Raw genomic sequence first — 13,018 nt, forward strand, 5'->3', positions numbered from 1 at the left:
AGATTAGATTTTTCATGCCTACCTTTACTGCTCAGAAATACAGCGCTTTTGTTTAGCATTGATTTCCAGAATTATGTTTGATTTTTAATTCATGTATATGTAATCTATTATCTAAATTTATCAAATAAACTACCAATAAAAATCAATAGCTAAAACACAACTGATTATGTTAGTTTCTCCTGTTTTCATCAATCTTATATTTTAAGCATATTCTATCTATCAAATAAAAAAAATGGGTAAATTTAAATGCCCACATCGCTTCTAGATTTTTTATTTGGCCTTTGATGAGAAGCTCCAGTATACTATGATTCATATTTCGGTAACCGAAGTTAGGCAATAGAGAGAGAAAAAAGACATATGATTCTGCATCTAGGTTGTGTGACCATTATTCCTTCATGTTCTTTTTATGATGTAATAGTCATCTGTTGTTTCATTTGACAGTACATAACAAACAGCATGTCATAATAGTCATGTTAATATGAAATGATTGATTACGAGTTATCTAGCATCCTGACATTTAAGGTCATTGCCACCAATGTTAATGTGAAATGACTACCACAGGTCTCATTGCCTGACCCTTAGCGTAAATTTTATCATCCAATCAAATCTCCAGTGGGCACTTCTAAAGGGCAATAGATTAACTAATTTGATGGCCCGTGTCCAGTTTGTAAAATTTTACTTGGCTTCTATGAATTGGTATTTTCTTTTTCATTATACAAGAGCACATGTTTTCTGAAAGCTTATCTAGTAGGAGAATGGGTTTTAAACATATTCCTTAGGTGGTCTTATAATAATAAAAAAAAGAAAATAATAATAATAATAATAATAATTTCATCCCAACAATATTAAAGTATTTTAGGTTATCGGTGAATCTTGTGTGAAACGAGTCACTGGCCTTGAACCAAGGCTTCTCAGACATGTGGATCACAACCCAGATTTATGGAAGTACAGCGTGAGCCAGCGCTCTCGGGGGATTATTGTTAGGTTAGACTCGTGACTAAAATTTGATGATGTTCATAATTGCAGCAAGCAATGGAGATGAAACCTCATGTTTGGTAGATAGTACCTTCGATCAAATGTGTAGTCATGTTATTCTATTGTTGTTGCTAATATTGTTCTCTTGATGCCTCTTCTTGTTGTTTTGTTGTCAAGTTTAACGTGATGATAAGCAAAGCATTTTTTAGGTCAGACGCTATCCGATCAGACTTAATTTTTCCTCACTTATTGTGGGCTTCCCCTTATTTTGAACGTTATTGACCTCTCTGAGTTGTCCAAATTAAATAGTACTAATAATGATGAAAATGATAATAGGGATATGCATAATAATGATAATTTTTTTTTTAAATAAGAAAATAAGAGGTTCAGGTTAACCTTTATTATTATTATTATTATTATTATTATTATTATTATTATTATTATTATTATTATTATTATTATTATTATTATTATTAGCTAAGCTACAACCATAGTTGGAAAGGTTGGATGCTTTATGAACAAGGGCTCCAACAAGGAAAAATAACCCAGTGAGGGAAGGTAATAAGGAAATATATAGACAATACGAATAGTAATGAATAAAGAATATAATGAACATAGAAATAACCTATATATAAACAACAATTAGTTAGGAGGATTTCAAAAGCCCACACCGAATCTTTGCTACCTTTCTGATATTTTATCAAACTTACGATGGCCCATGCTTGCTTGAACGAGATTACCTTAATCTGAAGGAAAGGATGACTTCTGATATTGATCATATCTACTCTTTAACATTACTTCAGCATATTGATGCCATAACTTTATATGAAGGAAGTTAATGAAGCTTGTGGAGGAATGACGAAGAGGGAAATGGAAAATGTCCTCTTTCAGGAATATTTCTATCTAAACCCTCGTTTAACAATGATAGGAGTACTCGGTGTTAATACTATTATCTGTGTATATACCGGAATCGATTTGAGGGATAGATGTCTGCTCATTTTTCGTAGTAACTGTTACCAAACTATTACCAAAGATACAGACTCTATCAGAATGATAGTAATAAATATATATCAAAATATTATTTTTCTAAGAAAGGATTGCACTCATTGTGATTCTGATTGGCGTAATTATAAAAAAGTTGCAGGAAATACAAATTCATGATTCAAGATTGCAAAAGATATAAAATATTAACTTACACGATGGATAAAACTGTTAACAAAATAGCAGCATCGAAGAATGTTCAGAGTAGTACGTGTAAAGCAGAGTCATTCTTCGCACTGAAACCAAGGTCGATAGGAATATATATATATATATATATATATATATATATATATATATATATATATATATATATATATATATATATATATATATATATATATATATATATATATATATATATATGTATATATATATATATATATATATATATATATATATATATATATATATATATATATATATATATATATATAACAACAACAAATGCAGCCGTTTGTAGTCCACTTCAGAACAAAGGCCTTAGACATGTCTTGGTCATATCTGGGGTATGGTCATTTTCATCACCATGCTACCCACTGCGGATTGGTGATCTATCACAGCAAACCAACCTATAGTCAATTTTTTTTAGCGAGACAGATTTGCACCGACTCGGAAAAGTTTCCTGATGGCTGACCAGTTGGACATGATAATTCTAACCAATCAGCGTTCAGGAAACTTTTCCGAGCTAAAAGGGCCCTGCTGTGAGTCGGTGCAAATGTTCCTCATTAAAAGAAATTGATTATAGTATGGCGGCCAATGTTTTTTTTTTTTTTTGGACAGGGCTTTGGCAACAGGAATCATTTTCCCAGAGACGTGTTGAAGGGTGCAGTTTTATTCAGCTGCAGTGGAGAGATGTCGGCGTTGACGGGTGGATTAGGCATTGGACTTTGGAGCGAAGGTGTGCACCAGAAGCATTTGGTCCTTGCAAATGACAAAGGGTGCACCTTCTATGAATGGGTAAAAGTGATGGACACCCAAATGCACGGCCAGCAATAGGCAGTCAAAGGTAGAGTAGTCGGATTCAGCCTTGGACAGTTTTCTAATGAAGAAATCCAATAGGTGAGGTGAGCCGTTCACTACCTGCTCAACTACTGCACCAACTGCAATGTTGTAGGCATCAGTGGAGAGAAGGAGAGGGCATGTGGCACAGGAAATGTGAGAGAAGCAGCACTTGATAGGATAATTCTTACATTGCAGAAGGCCACTTCCTGAAGGTGACCCCAGTACAGGTTTTTTGGCTTGCCCTTAAAGGGGGCATTGAGAGGGGCAATAGTGGCAGCAATGACTGGTAGGAACCAGTGTTGAAAGTTTATCATGCCCCATAATTCTTGCAGTGCTTTGACAATCAATAGCCTGGGGAAGTTCGGGAACGCTGACACCTTCTCAGGGAGGGGGTGGATGCCTTCAGGAGTGATGCGGTGCCCTAAGAACGATAATTCGTTAGTGCCAAGGGTACAATTGTTGTACAGGACTATAAGGCCATTCTGTTGGAGGCAGTCAAGACCGGTGCGTAAGTGAAGGAGGTATTCCTCTTTAGAGGAACGGAATATGTATGTCATCTACGTAACATACTGAAAAAGGGAGATCTCCTAAGATGCCGTCCATGAGGCGTTGAAAGGTTGCCCTAGCATTACAAAAACCAAAACAGGAGTAATTGAATGTTGTTGCAATGAAGGGGTTGGTAATGGCGCTCTTGGAAATGTGTTCTCGGTCCATGATACGGTTATGTCTGCATGGAGACCCAACTGGTGCAAGCATTGCAACTATGGGCTTGAGGCCTTTTGGCAAAGGCCCATTTCTTTTATTGTTTAATGGCTGTCAAGCGATTCAGGGTCAGATGACTGAATCTGGCAAACACTGGGGGGCCCTGTTGTTTTGATATGGTGATACATACAGTGCTTGTGGGAAGTGGGCGTTTAGTGAAGATCTGGATGGACAACTTGATTCTGTGTTGACTAAGCATCAATGTGCCACATCAACCAAGAGAAGGAAATGTTCAAGGAAATCCACACCAAGTAGTGGCAATATTACGTCTACAATGAAAAATCTCCAATTGTATTTGGTGCTTCCAAACAATAGTAACAATTGTGTGAGTGTCTTGTACCCATGGGTGGGGATTGTAGATCCATTGGCAGCTATTAGGCTTAGAATGACTCCGTCATGACCTGGACCTGGAGAATGGCTTTGGTAAAACAGAACAACAAGTACCAGTGTCTACCAAAAACTTCACACCAGTACCTGCATTGTGTAAAAAGAAAAGATTAGTAACAGGGGAGGCCACCACCACATGCAAAGACCTACTTAAAAGTTTTTGGCCACTGACAAGTCTCTGTGCATTTCTTTGCAGTAACCCCAAATCTAGAGTGGTAGTAGTGGAACTGTGGCTGATGGCCGTTAGCAAGTGACTGTAAAGGTTATTGGCTAGGGCATGAGCGAGAGGTGGCCTATGTGGGAGGGGGAGGTGAACAGCTTTGTCACTGCTCCAGCACGTCATGGGGCAGGCATCGGTGTCCTACCGCATTCCCGTCAGCTTCAGTTGGTGTTGAATGGATGTCCTCCTCGTCAGGAGTGGAGGTGTTGATGTAGGTCATTAAGGTGTTGAAGTGGTTGTCCATAAGAGCATTGGCTTTGCTCATCAGGTCCTATATGGACAAGGTATCAACATTCATGATGGCAGCATAGACAATTTCAGGTAGGCATTATTCCCAATGAGCATGAAATAGGTTCACTTCCCCAGGAGTGCAATGTGCAGGTTGCAGACAAGTGATACTGGTCATTTCCTTAAGGGCGAGTGAAGCCTTTTGGTCCTCCAGTGGCTATTGAGAGAGCTGAAAATGTTTGGCTATACAGGTGGCTGGGGATGCTAAGTACTGCTTCAGGCAGTGTTTTGATCATTATACATTATTGGGGTGTCTCCATAGTCGCAAAGTATCCTCGGGGATTGCCGTGAGGACATTGTCGCCTTTGATGCCAAACTCAACTTCATTTCGCTGGAACTAGGGGAATGCTTCTCTGCTAGCAAAGGCGGTAATTTCATCAAGGTGGTGTGTGTTGAAGAGTTAGGTTCAGTAAGCAGCATTATAAAAAGAGTGGGGGGAAGCGGTAGGTGAAAAAGGCAGTGTGGAGCACTCACTCCACTTGTCACCAATATGGCAAAGTAGCTGTTAGGTTCTAACAGAGACGTGAGGTGAATGCAAGTAAGCTTTACTCAATAGGCAATCAACTTATATACAAACAGTTGAGATCAGCAATGTCACAGAATTTCCAACAATATGAAACATGCAATGGCTAGCTTAAACTGGTTTTTCTATGATCAGTGAGGAAGAGAGAAGGACATAAGAAACCAATAGCATTACAGTGTATGAGCATGTATGAAACACGTGCAGTACAATTCTAATGGATATATATATATACAAGATTTTACAAGACTCATAAAGTACTCACAGTTCACCAATTTGACATTCGCTTACAAAGATTCGTTAGATGATACATCTATCAGATTTATGTCTCTATGGATTGAGAGGCAGATAAAGAAGAGGTTTAGCACGAAAATTTTGAAGTTTCCAGGACGTTGTTTTAATGTAAAAGATGATAATCTGTAACACAGCTTTTAATGACATCCGATCTTCCAAGATTTCCTATTTTTTTTTCTTAATCAGCACTGTTGCAAATGGAAGAAAATTAGTAGTATCGCAACAGGTGTCATAGAAAATAATTCCAAATGCACTTGGTGATGGAAGAAAAATCTCTCCTGTAAGATGCTTAAGGTCTTTTATGTACCTGACAAGTAACATTTAGAAATGAAATCGCCTAAAATTACATATAAAAATCACGATATATATCAGTTCATTGAGATCGGCGTTACTGTATTGACACAAGTCATGGTTTGACAATGAAACACTATCCAATAGATTCTGTAGATTTTAAAACTATATACATACATACATATACCAAAGGTACTTCCCCCAATTTTGGGGGGTAGCCGACATCAACAAATGAAACAAAACAAAAAAGGGGACCTCTACTCTACGTTCCTCCAGCCTAACCAGGGACTCAACCTAGTTCAGCTGGTACTGCTAGGGTGCCACAGCCCAACCTCCCACATTATCCACCACAGATGAAGCTTCATAATGCTGAATCCCCTACTGCTGCTATCTCCGCGGTCATCTAAGGCACTGGAGGAAGCAGCAGGTCCTACTGGAACTGCGTCACAATCGCTCACCATTCATTCCTATTTCTAGCACGCTCTCTTGCCTCTCTCACATCTATCCTCCTATCACCCAGAGCTTTCTTCACACCATCCATCCACCCAAACCTTGGCCTTCCTCTTGTACTTCTCCCATCAACTCTTGCATTCATCACCTTCTTTAGCAGACAGCCATTTTCCATTCTCTCAACATGGCCAAACCACCTCAACACATTCATATCCACTCTAGCCACTAACTCATTTCCTACACCCGTTCTCTCCCTCACCACTTCGTTCCTAACCCTATCTACTCGAGATACACCAGCCATACTCCTTAGACACTTCATCTCAAACACATTCAATTTCTGTCTCTCCATCACTTTCATTCCCCACAACTCTGATCCATACATCACAGTTGGTACAATCACTTTCTCATATAGAACTCTCTTTACATTCATGCCCAACCCTCTATTTTTTACTACTCCCTTAACTGCCCCCAACACTTTGCAACCTTCATTCACTCTCTGACGTACATCTGCTTCCACTCCACCATTTGCTGCAACAACAGACCCCAAGTACTTAAACTGATCCACCTCCTCAAGTAACTCTCCATTCAACATGACATTCAACTTTGCACCACCTTCCCTTCTCGTACATCTCATAACCTTACTCTTACCCACATTAACTCTCAACTTCCTTCTCTCACACACCCTTCCAAATTCTGTCACTAGTCGGTCAAGCTTCTCTTCTATGTCTGCTACCAGTACAGTATCATCCGCAAACAACAACTGATTTACCTCCCATTCATGGTCATTCTCGCCTACCAGTTTTAATCCTCGTCCAAGCACTCGAGCATTCACCTCTCTCACCACTCCATCAACATACAAGTTAAACAACCACGGCGACATCACACATCCCTGTCTCAGCCCCTGTCTCACCGGAAACCAATCACTCACTTCATTTCCTACTCTAACACATACTTTATTACCTTTGTAGAAACTTTTCACTGCTTGCAACAACCTTCCACCAACTCCATATAACCTCATCACATTCCACATTGCTTCCCTATCAACTCTATCATATGCTTTCTCCAGATCCATAAACGCAACATACACCTCCTTACCTTTTGCTAAATATTTCTCGCATATCTGCCTAACTGTAAAAATCTGATTCATACAACCCCTACCTCTTCTAAAACCACCCTGTACTTCCAAGATTGCATTCTCTGTTTTATCCTTAATCCTATTAATCATTACTCTACCATACACTTTTCCAACTACACTCAACAAACTAATACCTCTTGAATTACAACACTCATGCACATCTCCCTTACCCTTATATAGTGGTACAATACATGCACAAACCCAATCTACTGGTACCATTGACAACACAAAACACATATTAAACAATCTCACCAACCATTCAAGTACAGTCACACCCCCTTCCTTCAACATCTCAGCTTTCACACCATCCATACCAGATGCTTTTCCTACTCTCGTTTCATCTAGTGCTCTCCTCTATTGTAATCTCTCTCTCATTCTCATCTCCCATCACCGGCACCTCAACACCTGGAACAGCAATTATATCTGCCTCCCTATTATCCTCAACATTCAGCAACCTTTCAAAATATTCCGCTCACCTTTTCCTTGCCTCCTCTCCTTTTAACAACCTTCCATTTCCATCTTTCACTGTCTCTTCAATTCTTGCGCCAGCCTTCCTTACTCTCTTCACTTTTTTCCAAAACTTCTTCTTATTCTCTTCATATGACTGACCCAATCCCTGACCCCACCTCAGGTCAGCTGCCCTCTTTGCCTCATGTACCTTGCGCTTTACTTCCACATTTTTCTCTCTATATTTTTCATACTTCTCTATACTATTACTCTGCAGCCATTCTTCAAAAGCCCTCTTTTTCTCTTCCACTTTTACCTTCACTCCTTCATTCCACCATTCACTGCCCTTCCTCATGCTGCCTCCAACAACCTTCTTGCCACATACATCACTTGCAATCCCAACAAAATTTTCTTTCACTAACTTCCACTCCTCCTCTAAATTACCAGTTTCTCTTACTCTCACCTCGTCATATGCCATTTTCAACCTTTCCTGATATTTACTTTTTACCCCCGGTTTTATTAGCTCTTCAACCCTCACTAGCTCCCTTTTACATCCACCTACTCTATTCCCCCACTCTTTTGCTACAACTAATTTTCCTTCCACCAAAAAATGATCAGACATACCGTTAGCCATACCCCTAAACACGTGCACGTCTTTTAATCTTCCAAACATTCTTTTAGTTATCAACACATAATCCATTAATGCCCTTTCTACTACTCTTCCATTTGCCACTCTTACCCATGTATACTTATTTTTATCTTTCCTTTTAAAAAAGCTCTTGTTCAACACACATATCTACCAGTCTCTCACCACTCTCATTTTCACCTGGTACGCCATACTTCCCAATGACACCTTCTACCTCTCCAGCGCCCACTCTAGCATTTAAGTCACCCATAACAACTACATAATTCCTTCTACCCAGTCCTTCTACACACCTAGTTAATTCATTCCAGAACTCATTCCGCTCTTCTTCACTTTTCTCACTACCTGGCCCATACGCACTGACAAACGCCCAACATTCCTTACCCAACCTAACCCTTACCAACATTAACCTAGATGATATTTCCTTCCATTCCACTACTTTACCTATCATCCATTCACTCAGCAATAAAGCCACACCCTCTCTCGCTCTTCCCCTTTCAATCCCAGACACTCTACCAGACATTTCACCAAACATCACTTCACCCTTTCCTTTCATCTTTGTCTCACACAAGGCCAATACATCCATCTTTCTACTTCTAAACATACTTCCAATCTCACATCTTTTACTCTCTATCGTACTACATCCACGCACATTCAGACACCCCAAAACTAGAGTGCGGGGAGCAGTCACTCTCCCCCCAGTTTCATCTCTTTGTTGATGCCTTGTAGGATTTTCATACAGGAGAGGGGGTTCCCAGCCCCCTCGTCCCGTCCCTTTTAGTCGCTTCTTACGACACACAGGGATAACGTTGGCGCTATTCTAATTGTTTTTATGCCCCCACGGCCACTAAGCATTTATAAAAATATTGGGAGTTAAATGGCAGGAGAGAATTAGAAATGAAACTATAAGGGAGACTACTCAAGTGCCATATGTAGATGAGATCATGGTGAGGGGTTGATGAAGATAGTTTGGTTATGCTCTTTGCAATCCCAAAAAGAGATTAGATCATAACGCTTACAACCAGGCTCCACAAGGCACTAGAGGAGTTGGAATATCCAAGCCTACGTGTCTGAGGACTATGAAGCGTGAAGTATGAGATGAGGAATTGAGAAGTATTGATTTAAAAGCTCAAATTAGATACGACTGGTGAAATCTAACTGAGGCCCTTTGCGTCAGTATGCGTAGGAGGAGATGATAATGAGGGTGACGATATGATGCTGATGATGATGTTTTCTATAAATCTCGGGAAAATCCCTCAGGAATTCTAGATCGTCCAGAGCAAACTCTATTACTCATTATTATTATTGTTGCTATTATTATTATTATTATAATCATTAATGCCTTTGATTTAGAAATCATTACAATGTTTTCAGCCTAGCATTGATACTTAATATATAAAAACAAACTGTGAAGAATATTCTTCACTACTCTTCTTCTTGACAGTTATTTTATGTAGACATTGTTATTGTTCGTGATGTCACGGTATGGGAAATGTGAGTGATGGCTTCCTTAAGCCAGTGCCTCTAGATAAATATCTTTACATTCCTTATTTTACCTTAAGTATTTAGGTACTTTAAATTTCTCTCTTCTACAACTCAAGTCTGCTAGTCTAGGAGATATGTTTGCCCACACATGTAGGCCCGATTTGCTAAATACCTTTTAGTTTAATTTTATTTTTAATGCCTGATCTTTAGGGCTAGGATTATCTATTGTCCCTAGTATTGCAAGATTTCATCTTTTATTCTAAATAAGCGTATTGCTTAAAACTAAAAAATCACAAGTGTTTAAGCCTGTCCTAAATTAGAGATGGCATTGAGATGCACTGTTGTTGAGTGAAGGAATCTGGAAGCTGCCGACCTGAATTTGAGCTCACAAAGTTCCAGGTCACCCTACTGCCAGGTGGGTCAATTGCGTACCGAGTCAACTTCGTGCTCCCACTCGCTCCCACTAGCCTGTCCCCATGTACATCAACGGCTCTGGATTCCAGGAATGGTAGGGACAAGTAGAAGCCTTGAGAGGTCCCAAATATTGAGGAGAAGCAGCAAGTCCAGTAAGAACGTCTGATCAAGTTTATCAATTTCAATGTTTTTTGTTGTAAATTGTGGTTAATATTTCATTTATTGATTTTACCATTTGAATAAATAATTATTGAGATACTCTGGTTCTCTTCTTTACCGTAATAAGGAAATTAGAACAGATTGCAAACATGGTATCTTCAACTCCATTATTTGAAGATTTTTCTTTATACCAACCAAGAATTTAGTGTGGGTTAGATGTACCCTAGATGTTTAAAAGAGTAATCTATCGTAGGTATAGGTAAGTTGGTATGAGCGAGTGTACGCTTATTTACCTTAGTGCTTTGAAGGTGAAGATCCCCATTTAACCTTGCTTAAATAGATCCCTGCTCCTATCCAATACCTTTGTCTATGTTAACGTAAATTCCTGTCTAGCATCTCACTGGGGTCACTAGGACGGATTCAAAATAAAGCCTAAGAGTGTAGATAACCTTAGATTGACAAAACTAAGGTAGACCATCAATTAATTACTAAATCACGTGTGGAGTTTTTAGGTTTCTGGACGGAGAAGACTTTATTATCAGATTGAAGGTTTGTGAACTGGAGCACCAAAGTTATTGCAAGGGTGCTGTGCTCTCGAGTGTTAGTGCTCCTCTCCTACCCTGTCAATCCTTGTTGCTTGCTGCTGGAAGACTTACCCGGACCAATGTCCCGCTCATCTTTAACAAAATTACAATTTTTCCACACAAACATTTTTCACAGGTCCTAAAACATAATATTAGAGAAATTTTATTGACATATAGCACCTTTTACTATTTTTTTCTAAAAGTAGTCCTGTGAAAATATAATTTCAACCTAGTCCTCCTAAAAGTCAAAACTGTAAGAAAATTATACTTCGCAGTTCGGGCCACGTTCATCTGATATTAGCAGTCCGAACCTTTTGGTTTACACCACTGCAGACCAACTACCCACATCCTTTTCTCACATAAAACATAAACACTCATCTTCATTGCCAGTTACATTTGTGCATCCAGCTATTTCGTTTTAGTCTCATTCTGCATTAAGTTAAGAACTTAACTTTGTGTGAAATGATTCTCCATTTTGTGGAACAAGATTCCCTTTTCAAACTTCTTTTGTTTTAACATGTCCATCCCACAGGACCAATAATGATAAACTAAAATTTAAGAAACTCCTAGTTTCAGTCAAGGTTTAGGGTAAATCAATTCGTCTATATTTCCGAGAGTTATAATGTTCTTTCAGTATTTCTTTTCACTATCGAGTTGCAAATTAATCAACATTTGGCCGACTTTAACTCGGCAACACTTTAATTTGTGGTTTAAATAATGAACCTAAAAACGAAATCAACGTGTAATTTTTTCTTACTGTTTAAATATTCCTCAAACAAATTTAATACGTGCAAAAATTGTGTTCTTTTGTTTCGATATGAGGTTAAAGTAACGCTAGTAAAGGTACAGTTAGTTCATAAGTAAAGTTAATTCACTTTACACATATCTAAGTCATATGTAAATATAATTACTTTGTAAGACCAGAAGCCTCTATATTTCTTGCCCCCTTTTACGGTACTGTACCTCTTGAAGTAGATCTAAAACGTTCTCTGGTGTGATGGAATGAGGCCAGTGTTGCTGCCCAACAAATGTGACACCTAAAGAATGACTGAGGCAACCCACGATATGATAATCGAAGACATCTCCTTTGCCTTGAAACGTTGTGTAACTTGACCTTGTAATATAAAATAGAGAAGAGGGGATTTTTCGTTTGATTGGACAAATTATAAGGTAAACAGGAATGTATTTAAGATGATAAGGAATGTGAATTGAGTTGGATGCTTTATAAGAGAATCACGTAACAATAGCTAAAGTCACCATGACGATGAGAAATATGTCATTGTATCTAGTCCATGGTGTAGCATAATCCCTCTTACTCCTTATGTAAAGAAATGTCTACAGCTAATTATAAACCGAATGTTTGCCAGTGTTACGGAAGGGATGACAATCAAGCAACTAAAATCAAATGAAAATAAATCTGAGCTTATGGTGCCTGGAAAGAAAAACAGCGAAAGAAACTTGGGTGATATTCTAATACACATAAATGATAACTCTGCCCCGATATCCAGTAAAGTTTGTGAACTAAGCGCATCTCTTGACTGTGACTTGTCCTTCATTGCCCAAATAAATAGTGTAGAAAAAATTATTGATTATCATCTTAGAAAATTCTTTTATAAAGAACTACCTGGATGAACTTTCTGTAAAGAAACTTCAGATAAACTGTGTATATACCAGGATTGACTACTGTAGCTATATATACTACAATTTACCAAAAGTATATCTTAAGGAATTACTAACCATTATAGAAAAGGAGCAAGACTGATAAAAGGTTCCCCACTCCGAGAAATGATTACTTCGATACTCAGTGTCGCTACATTTTTTCTTTATTTTACAAAATCTCAATCTCCTAAAAAAATGAAAAATAAAGAAAAAAGATCGGTTGATATCAAGATTGATATTTAATTTGTTATACATTATATGA

At 38.4% G+C, this 13,018-nt stretch overlaps 1 protein-coding gene across 1 annotated transcript in view; it reads right to left on the bottom strand.

The window, feature by feature from the left end:
• Window positions 1-12,134, bottom strand: part of LOC137649351 (solute carrier organic anion transporter family member 74D-like) — a 210,904-nt gene extending 198,770 nt beyond the window's left edge. The window contains exon 1 of the mRNA XM_068382334.1: window positions 12,061-12,134. The gene's annotated coding sequence lies outside the window, so the exon portion shown is untranslated. The remainder of the gene's footprint in view (window positions 1-12,060) is intronic.
• Window positions 12,135-13,018: the final 884 nt, after the last annotated feature.

Source organism: Palaemon carinicauda, chromosome 11 (assembly GCF_036898095.1).
Source record: "Palaemon carinicauda isolate YSFRI2023 chromosome 11, ASM3689809v2, whole genome shotgun sequence".
In the NCBI taxonomy this organism is placed as follows: domain Eukaryota; kingdom Metazoa; phylum Arthropoda; class Malacostraca; order Decapoda; family Palaemonidae; genus Palaemon; species Palaemon carinicauda.